Source organism: Solea solea, chromosome 13, assembly GCF_958295425.1.
Source record: "Solea solea chromosome 13, fSolSol10.1, whole genome shotgun sequence".
NCBI lineage: Eukaryota > Metazoa > Chordata > Actinopteri > Pleuronectiformes > Soleidae > Solea > Solea solea.
Window position 1 is genome coordinate 12,766,876 of NC_081146.1, and position 11,278 is coordinate 12,778,153.

Genomic DNA, 11,278 nt, shown 5'->3' on the forward strand with positions numbered 1-11,278 from the left:
CATCAACCCTGCATTACTCACTGACTCAGTGCTGGACTATGTTTTTGTTTGATTTCTTGGAGTAGAGTAGACAGTTACTGTAAATTGATTCAAGTTGTGAGGAAGGGAGTGAGGAATGATCCATACAGTGTGTGTGTGTGTGTGTGTGTGTGTGTGTGTGCGTGTGTGTGTGTGTGTGTGTGTGGTGCTGACCCAGACAGCATGAGAGAAAGAGAGAGAGAGAGAGATGTGTGCTGTAGTGCACGGCTCAGTCAGTGAGCGGTTCTGTCACAGTTGCCCTCTGACGAAATGATGTCTGATATAGAAATGTAATTTAGTCTGTTGTGTACATTTGGCTGGAACACTACACTTCAGTGAAGCTGGTTTGAAGAAAGCAGACCTCTGCTGTATTTAGTTTAAGAGTCAGTTTGTGGAATATCCAACCTGAAAGTAACTTCACATTCATACACCATTTGAGTTAGAGTGCTGTTCCATCCGGAGAAAGTCCATTCATCCATCCATCTTCTACCGTTTTATCCTCCATATAAGGGTCGCAGGGGGGCGCAGTGCCAATCTTAGCTGACATAGGGCGATAGGCGGGGTGCACCCTGGACAGATCACCAGTCCATCACAGGGCCACATAGAGACAAGCAACGGTTCACTCTCACACCTATGGTCAATTTAGAGCGTCCAATTTACCTGATCTCCATATTGCATGTTTTTAAATTGCGGGATGACATCAGAGAAAACCCATGCACACATGGAAAGAACATGTGAATGCAGAAAGGCCTTTGTTCCGAAACCCAGGCCTTCGTGCTGCAAAGGCAGGAGTGCTAACCACTACACCAACCATGTGGCCCCAGGAGAAAGTCATAATCACAAAATGTCCGTGCATGAAACAAATCATGGGCATCAAAAGTGATTTGCATTTTGACAGCCCTTCTGTTTATTCTGATTAAGGTTATTAAAGAGGAACTAAACCACTGGTCTGATGCTTACTCCGCCCAATGCCTGATTTTGAAAATCTTTAAAAAGTGGGCAGGGAGTTATGAGTGACTGGGGGGGAACTTTGCGGATTGCTCTGCGTAGTCCATTCATACAGTTGTATTGAATTAGTGACAGCCAATCAGAAATTAGTATTCACTGTTGCTGGGCAGAATGGACACGCTGCTTGTGCCTCACGTCCACGGAAATACATAAGAGCCCGCTGAGCTCGCAAGGACTCTTTCTGTGTATGTAGTAAAGTGAAATATGATGTGGTGTCAACTCGGGATCTTTTATTCTGAAAAGTAAACCAGATGTTTTATTTTTGTACTTCCTCTCCCTGGTAAGAGCCTGCTAATATGAAAATTCAAATGTAATGGGAGGTGTTTAGCCAGAGAAGGCAGTACATACGCCCATGTTTAACACAAAATACGTAATTCAAACACTTCACACAAAACTACCAAGAGTTGGACCTGGATCACTGAATAATATTACTAGATAATCTTATACACTAGTTTTAACCTGAAAAAAAGTAGTTTAGGGGTTTAGTTACTCTTTAAGATGTTATATATCCAAAATAAAACTAAACTAGCTTATGACACTGTAGATAATGACATAACATACACAAAATGTATAGTTGGAAATCAGTGCTAACATGGCTAACAAGTTTTCATCTCCAATTTCAAAAGTTCAGCGCAAAACTTTTCCCGCATGGACAACTCATGGTCTCTTTCATTTCATTTCACTGGGAGCAAGTTTCTGTTTGTCACGGAGCATCCGGGATGCATCTCAAATGACTTTTCTGGTCGGCTTTGATGACGTAATGTTTTCTTCCTAACCGTTCCTTTCTCCCAGACAGCCTCACTGTAGTGCTGCCAGCGCTCTGTCTGCTCCTCTCATCAGAACCAGCGAGACCAGCACACAGTCGGCCTCTGTCCTCCTGCTTTTACTTTGGTGCTCTGTTTATTTCTCTAACAGGACAGTGACAGATTTAGCCCATCAGACAAGAGCAGCAGCAGAGACCACCTGGCAGGAGAAACAAAAAAAACAAGTGTACATGTGGTACGGGAGAAGAAAACTGAGGAGATGGTATAGGAAAAAAAGCGCTGTCATTTTTTTATAGTTTTAGTCAATTTGTCGAACGTGAAATGTGTGTCAAAAAGAGTGTGAATATTGTCAAAGTTGTGATGATGATGTCAGTGGGTGCAGTCTGAGTCAAAACAAACTGAACTCTACAAGGAAACCGATGACAGAAATCAGCAGTGGAAGTATTTTAATATGTATGTATTAAATAAAACGGTGAAGAAAACAATAGGAAAGGTGTTAAAACAATATTCAGTTTAATGAACTATAATTTACATTTGTATTTGAGGTCAGACAATCTTAGATGCTCTTATTATTGTATGACAATTGGACTCTCATTTCCTGCCTGTTGGAATCTAATATAAATTTAACCATGTGGAACATTTCCAAAATTCAACTCAACATCTTAAATGAGACGGATTTTCTTCTGCTTCTAAGAATTCTCCCTACGACATGTGACAAAGATTTACATGAATGAAACCTTTAGTCAAAGACACCACTGTTCACACACGATGGATACGATAAAGATGGCGCAGTATACAGTACGCTGTTTAAACTGAGACTTTAAGATGAACAGCAAGTGTCCCTAGATGACAAAATGGTCTCAGACCCTAAACAGACAGGAGTATATTCCGAAACCTGGAGCCGACACATGAATAAAAATGTATCTGTCAGCTGTAGTGTTCCGTAAAATCCATCACCCATTCAAATCTGCGTTTCGTCTTTTGCTGCGCGACCCCTCCCTTCCTGCTGTTTGCAGTATCATATGTTCCACCATATGAAAACACAACTGTATGCACACTATCATCTACCAGTGACACGCTGTCATCGCTGGAGAACGAGGGAATAAGAAGAGAGGAAAGATGCAGAGAGACAGCGAGAAATTATGTGGAATGGAGCCGGGGATTGTCACCTCTGTTTTTGGTTTTAAAATACGCACAGACAGCGGAACATGTGTTTCTGTGGGGAAACTTTTCTTAAATGAATAACAACTCTTATGTGTATTTAGATTGTTTTATTGGTAAATGTAACTGTCCCAGCAGGAGGGTAAACTTCCCCCTGAATGCAGTGTTTCACGACTGATACGATGTGGGCGACGGATCCTCTGCATGTGAAATTACTTCTGGCATTGTGACTTTAGGTGGTGGTGGGTGGGGGCTGCGGGATCTGGAAAGAACAGGCATTCACGGTGTTGTGGTCTTCCATTTTGACAAGGCTGAAGTCAAAGATGAGCCCAAGCTGCTCCAGCAGGAAGAATCTGATATCTGAGTCAGAACGATGATGGAAAGTGGAGAACGAGGAGCTCAGACCAGATGAAAACATCACAATAATTGGCCAAGCCTGTCAACAATGACCAACCAAGCCCATTAAATCTCTGGAGAAATGTTCATTCATCATTATGATCCAGCGCCAGGGAGTAGTAACTACAGCCAGACAAGCTCAGCTGAAGAGCCGCGGAAATTAAGTTTTTGGTGGCACCAGTGTCAGCAGAGATAGAGTTTATTACTGGAACAGAACGGAGAGAAATCCAGACCCAAGTGTTTGGTTCTGTGAAATAAAACCATTTGCAAAACCCCTTCACTTAAACACTACGTGCTCAGTGTCAACAGCATGTCATGGTTTCTCTAGGTTTGGATTTTTCCACATGCATTTAAAGAAGTCAGCAAGTTCAAATTGTTATTTCATTTTATTTGTAAGGAATACATTTCTCGTCCCACTAATAAATTGGTGTCACTTTTAAAACATACAAGGAAAAAAAAAGTCAATTTATTGACTCATCATTGTCTTCTCATGGATCCCTTGCCTAACCCTTGCCTATAGCTCAGCGTCTTTTAGATTGGGCCATATAGCTGTAGCCTCAGTCTTTAAGCACAACATCATTTATTCAAGCATCAAAATGCATATTTGGGATGATACAGAGATTCTCACAATCAAAATAAGATTATTCCAGCAAAATAATATCTATGTAATAGCTTCAAAACATGAGGACGTCAAATCAGTTTTAAAAAAAAAGAGACAATGTTATCATGGTACGCTAAACTGCTAAATTGTGTGTGAAAGGAATATTGTGGCAGTTGAAAATCTGTCATGTGAAGAAGCTAGCAAAAAAAAAAATGAAAACAATTTTCCTTGAGGTTTGGGAAGTTTTTGGTCATTATTAAGGAGAAAAACTTAAAGCAAACATTTATTCAGAGAATAACAAAAACCTCATAGCATGAGTTCGGAGAAGACAATGTGCCAGAGTTCAGTTGACAAGCATTCTTTCCATCTTACTGTGCAAGTGTGGGATTCCAGCTGTTTGCACTTTTGGGTTTTTTTCTCGATTCACGTGATTAGAGCTGATATTTTAACCTTTATTCATTAGTCTCATTTGAAATTTCAGGAGGCCACTATTAGGAATGATGGGACAGTGTGAACAGAAACATCTGCCTTGAAAAATACTCATTCATTTGGTAAAGATTTTTATTTGTTGATCTTGTGAAAATGTAGCTAGTAAGGTCAGAGGGGGGAAAAGTAATCTGGAGTTTACAGGTGAAGCGTGTGAATTCTTGCTTAAATTTTGCACATGAGGCTGGATTTTGTTACAAATTTATGATTTACGCAATTTCGTATTCACTCTAAAGGAAAAGCTCTCTTAACTCACCAGAGAGGCATAAATAAAGGTTTAGAGAGATAAAAAAAAGAAGAAAGACCTGTAATACGTCTCAGTCCCAGGGACAGAGTCAGACACAGCAGAAGAAACCTACGGAACTTTAAATATAACGACAGGAAATCTTTTTAAGCGAATGAAAACAAATTCAGCAGATATTTTTTTTACCAGGTTAAATAAGACTCATTCAGAGGATGTGCTTTTCTGAGGTGATTTAGAAAACGCCCGTCATCACAAATGTCTCAACTCAGTGAACTCATTCATGCGCTCACCAATTAGAAATGCACTTCCTGTAAACACCGTCTTTATTATTTTAGTCAATCAAGGACGACTTTCATGGCCACAGTGGTTAAAGATGCCGGAAAGGACACAGGTAGTTTCTCCTATGAACAGGTGTTGCGTCATAATAAGTGGGATAAGAAGTGATGAAAACTGATGCTGAATAACGGACTAAATGCAGTTTCTTTGTGTCGTAAATTGAGCCATCATTTTTTTCCGGGAAAGAAGTTAGAACAAATAAATAAATACATAAAATAAAACGTCCTGGAGGCTTAGAAAAGGGTGAAAGCAAGGCTTGCAAGGGACCAAAAAAAACAACATGGATGATGGAGTTTTAAAATGTTGCCTCCCCACCCTTCCTCTTGTCTCGAATGAACAATTTATCCACTGGTAAGATTTACAGGGTGAGCGTTAGAGTAATGTGCAAAATAGGTCGGTGCCGCAAATTGTCACCGCCATGCAGCCATATTTTAAACAGCTGCTAAAACCACACATCACAGTTTCAAGCCACACGTCATGATCTCAGCCCACACATCATGGCACGAGCTGCAAAAGTTTGCAGTTCGCCCCGAGATCGCGAGGATACGATATACGCCCAACTGATTCTCTTCACTCCACAGTGGTCAGGTACAATCTGTGGGTCGCCCATGAAACAAGTTCCCACGCTTGCCGTTTTTCTGAATTAAAAAGTAATCCCCAGGAAAGGTCCATTTTAACACACTCCCTGTGCGTGTGCCTAAAGCAACACTACGGGCTCCAGCCTCGGTCTTCAAAAGCCACTCCAGCCGTCTGTTGTCATTCCATAAGTCATCCACCACAAATGAAATTTTCTTTGTCAGTGATTTATGCTGTGAGGTAAAACCCATAAAAATAAAGATCTCGGTTGCAGTCCAATTCCTTTACTCTCAAAAAATGTTACTTTTTTTTTTATTCAAAAGAAATCCCAGAACACTATTACCCAAAACATCCAGATGTGTTTTTAGTAACCTGTCATTTCACAGTCTTGTATTTTGGAAGAACAAAAATGGGAAAGGTTTTTTTTTTTTTTTTTTTATGTCCTTTATATCCACAGAGGACAAGCAAAAAAAAAATCATGTCTCAAAAACACATTGCATAACCTTAAAAGAGAGATGCAGCTATAACTTCATTAGAGAGGGGGTGTGACGCGATATGAGATATAAATATCTAATACAGTATATACTTGAAAGGGATAGTCAGCAATGTTATGTCACGGCACACGGCAGTGTTTAATCCACCGCTGCCTCCATCAGTGCCTTCGAGTACGTTACTTTTTGACTTCTGTGTTTGAAACCTTTGTTCGGCTTCATACGTGACACAAGCTTACAGCTTATTGTGTAAGTAACGTGTCAATCTCTGAACTATCATCCTAATAAAGCAGGTGCACAATGTATGCTAACAATATACAATATGTGTGTGTGCGTGCATGTGCGTGTGTGTGTGTGTGTGTATGTGTGTGAGAGAGAGAGATTCATGTCGTAATCAGTCATTCAGTCATTCTCCAAAGACTCAGCTTGACACAAACAGGTTGTCCTGCCAAGACAATGATGTAGAAAACCGGGAAGCAACAAACAGCAACCAAAGGGGAATTTTTCCATCATCCACAAACCCATCCACACTGACACACATACATGTCACTTTAGGTTTTCTGATGTTTTCTTTTCATTCAATCAAACAGTTTGGCACAGCGTCTGACGAACTTCAAACTGAAATCACCAAAACCAATCAATTTGTTCAGTTATATCACAAAAGGGATTGCAATTGAATTAACATTTTTTTTAATTATTATTTATTCCAGTGTTAATGACCCTGAAGAAGATGATTTTCAAAGCCAGACTGACATCGAAGAAAGACTTAGAAGAAGACTTAGAAGGACGACTAATCACCTTATCCAACAAATGGCACGGTGATTAAATCTGTCTGTGTCTTTGGCGGCCTGCTTCGTCTGGAGCGCGTTATACTTTAATATTAAGCATACTATTATTAAGTAATATTAAGTAATACTAAGGAAACACAACTGGTTAGCAATAAAAAGCGAGACTTTACATCCATAACAGAGCAAGATAAACACATGTAAACTTTTCTCCACACTCATTTTGTAATTTATGCATCATTTTAAAGAAGTAAATTGAAAAAAAGAGGTCTTTCCCAAACTTCGGACGACACACACACACACACATGCAAGCTCAAAAAAGGAACTGAGGCTAAAGTCAATGATTGAAAACAAGACAGATTTGTTAAATTGAAGTGCAACCACAGGTCTGGGTGAGGTATACTATATAAACACTGTGACATCCAAGGCTGTAAGGTGGAGCCGTGAGAAACATTAAGGACTCTAGAGGTGGTTTTCTCAACACCCATCTGACTCATATTATTTAAAATTGCCTGTGACTTGCACATGACAATGTGTGGCTTACAGCTCCCTATATAATCCAACAGTTCGCCGAGAGTAAGATAAAGGCGTTTGCGCAATTGACCTGCACTCCGAATTAATGTCTTAAATCCAGACAGGATACTTTGCGAGGGAATTGTAATCACGCAAGATCACCATTTAATTAAAAGAGGATAATGTGATTAAAATGACACTTCTAATAGCTCCCATTTAATTATGATTGTGTTGTTGTTGTGCGTGTATTTCAGTACTACACATGCTCGCGCATTTATCTCCTCCTCATGTCTGTCTCCAATATATTTGTCTGTCTGTCTGTCTGTCTACCTGAATGTCTCCTTGCTTTCCGGTCTGCCTCATAATAACCACTCTACCCAGATTATGTGTGAGAAGGGCCTGCCCACGCCTTTCTAAAAATGGATAGTGCTTTTAAATTTATGGAAAAAAAAAAAAGAAGAATAGAAAAATGACATTGTATCTGTATCGGGTCATGGAAGCTAATCAAACTTTCTCCAGGAAGCTGCAGCTCAAATTATGCAAATGGAGGCAAATCAGGCTTCTCATCTGGACGGCACGCTTCACTGATTTTATCATCACCCTCATGCATTTGCATGCAGGTTCAAACATGAAGTCATGTGTGTACGATATTCACCGTATTGTAGTATCTGACAGCATGCAACTAAGAAACTTCAGTTTTTCTGAAGATGGTGGCACAAGAATAAATCTTCTGCGGCTGTGGCTACTGCTGCTCAACGTCCAGAAAATTGGTTTAATCATGAACCGCGCAGATTGAAGCTGAAGCGAAATGCAGACAGCAGATGGATGTAAAAGTTTTGGTGAGTAAGTAAAGAACGTTTGTTTTCAGCTGCAACACATTTTCTCATAATAAACTGGACAAGATGTCGGAAAAAGCTCATCCAGATATGAGCTGCACTGAAGAAGAGCTTTATTTTAAGAACTAATGATAATAATAAGAACAGCATTCACCATGTTTCCATTCACCCCTCATTTGAATAGTTGGTTAACACGCGCTATGACGACAAAACTGACATTTAACACGCTGAAGCGAGTCTGTTCGACGCTCACAGTTTCATGCATGAGCATGCACTCAATACTGTGTCACCTCATGCCGTTGACACACAGGAGAAAGAATGGCGACCAATTAAAACAACTCTGGTTGAGACTAGGATTAGGTTAGGCACTGACTGGGCCTAATGCTAATCTAAGGTTGGTAAAGCTATTGGTCATGATGGAATAAGGCCAACATTTGAAAAATGAGTGGAATACTTTGTGGAAAAGCTGGATTTAAGGGCAGAAATGAAGCATTCATGCCGGTGTCATGTACTTATCATTTATTCCTTTGCTCTAACACATGAGTATATTCTCAATTCCTTGCTCTCATTCCCTGGAAGTCAAGTGATTGACCGGCTGTTCATCAAACTGGTCTTATCTATGCAATAGCACAGCGACACACACTCATTTTGCTGCCCTTGTCCGTCACTACACCCTTCCTTCACTGATTCATCACCCTTCACCCTGCATCGCTCTCACAAAGTCATCGACCACCGTCAACAACAATGTCTGGACTCAATCAGGGATTCACAGCTGCTGCTCAGGGAACACGCCAAGTTCCAGAGACTCTCTCTGGCGTTATTAACACAAATCATCAGAGCAAATCTGGAAATAACGTTGTAGCGCTCTTAATCCAGACATTTTGCATCGTAAACTGGGGACACATTACACAACTTTCACAGTCGTTAATGTTAAAGACTTGGAGCGCACACTAACCGACTGGTTTCAGAGGATCACACATTTAAAGACTACGACTGATGAGGGATGTCGCGAGAGTGACCATATCTATGAGGGTAACATTTTTGATATTAAGATACTTCCTGTCGTCTTCGTCTTCTGACGCTGTTTCCTGTGTCGCATCTCATTAGCTGTTGGAAACGGTAAAGACTCTGCCCGTGGGTAGAATCGGACAAAAAATCTTGTAGTGTGTCCCGAGCTTTACCTGGTACCGTGTGTGTTTGCACGTCAGTCTTACCCGCAACAATAAGTGGTTGCTGTATCTTGCATCTCCATGTTTCTACATCAGTGCGAGTTGACAAACCAGCCAGAGTGTGTTTTTCATGTTTAGAAGTGAGAAGCTTCACAAACTTCACAAACAAAAGAATTTGTGAAGGACACCTGAGTTCTTGGTGAAATGATGGGGTGAGCAAAAGAGTCCTCACTTTGTTTTTACACACTGGACTTTTGACTATATATGTATATAAAATGCAGCATTATGTAACATCACAATATATAGTAGTATATATAGTCTATCCAAATAAGAGAAAGTTGCTTGTTACATTTTGTCAGTCAATACAGAAGAAGCACAGAAGAATCTATCATCTTAAATTCCATGAGATTTATTCCTCTTTGTTTAACTTTCTAAGCCTAACTGGTCTTCACTGGTCATGGGTGAACTTTTAACTTCTGTAGGTACCAAAACAAGGATCAACTGGTCTTTTGCCTTTTTGGGAAACAATTACACAAGCGAATGCAAAGAAAAAACTTTTATATTTTCACTTTTTTGCATTATATTCTTTTTGCCATCACAGTTTTAATGTGTTTTTTTTTTTTCCTTTTTAACTAAAAACGATATTTTTGTTGTCTCAGAAACAGCACTGCTGGTTCCCCAGACCACCACCGCAGACAAGGCCGCCAAATGATTGAGTGCTTCAACAAACTGTATCATGACTCTAATTGATTCCCGGTGAGGATCTTTTAAATAGTGTGAAAATCATCTGACTCACTTTCTGCAATGTGAAACACTACACACTGTGCAACGTTGGTTGTCACCACTGTTTGTTATGAGCTTCACTGTGTTACCAAGTGTCCAGATTCCCAATAAATACCAGGAAACACATGCAGCGCAGCCACTTCCAGTGCACTGACTGGGCCAATTATGACACTCGGGTTCTATAGCGAACCTCTGTGGTGAAGAGCAGAGGGTTTGGTAAACATTTTATATGCTAAAGCTGCCACAAAATGTGTCATTGACAAACACGTTGGCACTTTACACTGCTTCTGGTGTTATACGTTGAAGGCCACCATTGTGAATGGATTTTAAAGGAGCAGCGAGCACATGGGTGTTTTGTGGTGTGCTACCCACGATGGAGTAAACCCTCAATCCAGGAGTGTGAATCACCTTCTTAATTACACAACAAAATCCAAACCACATGTAAACAATTAGCCTCGAGAACAGGGTTGGTCTCATTTTTCCTCCTCTGTGTGTGTGTGTGTCTTTTTCATGCCCCAACAGCAACTTACCATTTAAATTTATAATTTAAATCAGATTGCAGTGTATTACAAACGTCAGATGTCATTGATAATGTGCATATCGTGAGATTCCTCAAAGCGCTGTGAAGTTTTTCCAGCGTCTCGCGGCTCATTATTTTGCTTCCGTGGTTTACTTACTGCTCTTATTAGTGCTTCTTATCAAACTTCCCTGATATTATTAAATAACAGCGACGCAGCCACAGAAATGTGTGCTGTTGAAATTGGCTGCTTCTTTCATACATTCATGAAGAATGGCATTTCCTCTAGCCAGCTATCAGCGACACAAAATGCCAGAGCCATTAAAGAGCTCTCATACGCTCATACATACAAATGATGTTACTAATACCCAGTGAGTGATGTGTGAAATATGTCTGAAAGGTTTTTCAAACATAATCCAAAAGAAACAAACATCATAGTCACAGCAACAAAGACTGGCAGATGACAACTGTATGACTTGCTCAGTGTGTTCACATCATTTGAAATGTTACGAACAACGTTGGAACATGACTGCGAGAAGAAAAATACACTGTAACGAGCAAATGCTAGATGTTTATAAGATGTTTGCCAGTGGA

The 11,278-nt window shown here is 40.2% G+C and overlaps 1 protein-coding gene across 1 annotated transcript in view; it reads right to left on the bottom strand.

The window, feature by feature from the left end:
• Window positions 1-11,278, bottom strand: part of LOC131471907 (tumor necrosis factor receptor superfamily member 11B-like) — a 60,786-nt gene that overhangs the window by 43,723 nt on the left and 5,785 nt on the right. The gene's annotated exons all lie outside the window — the stretch shown is intronic.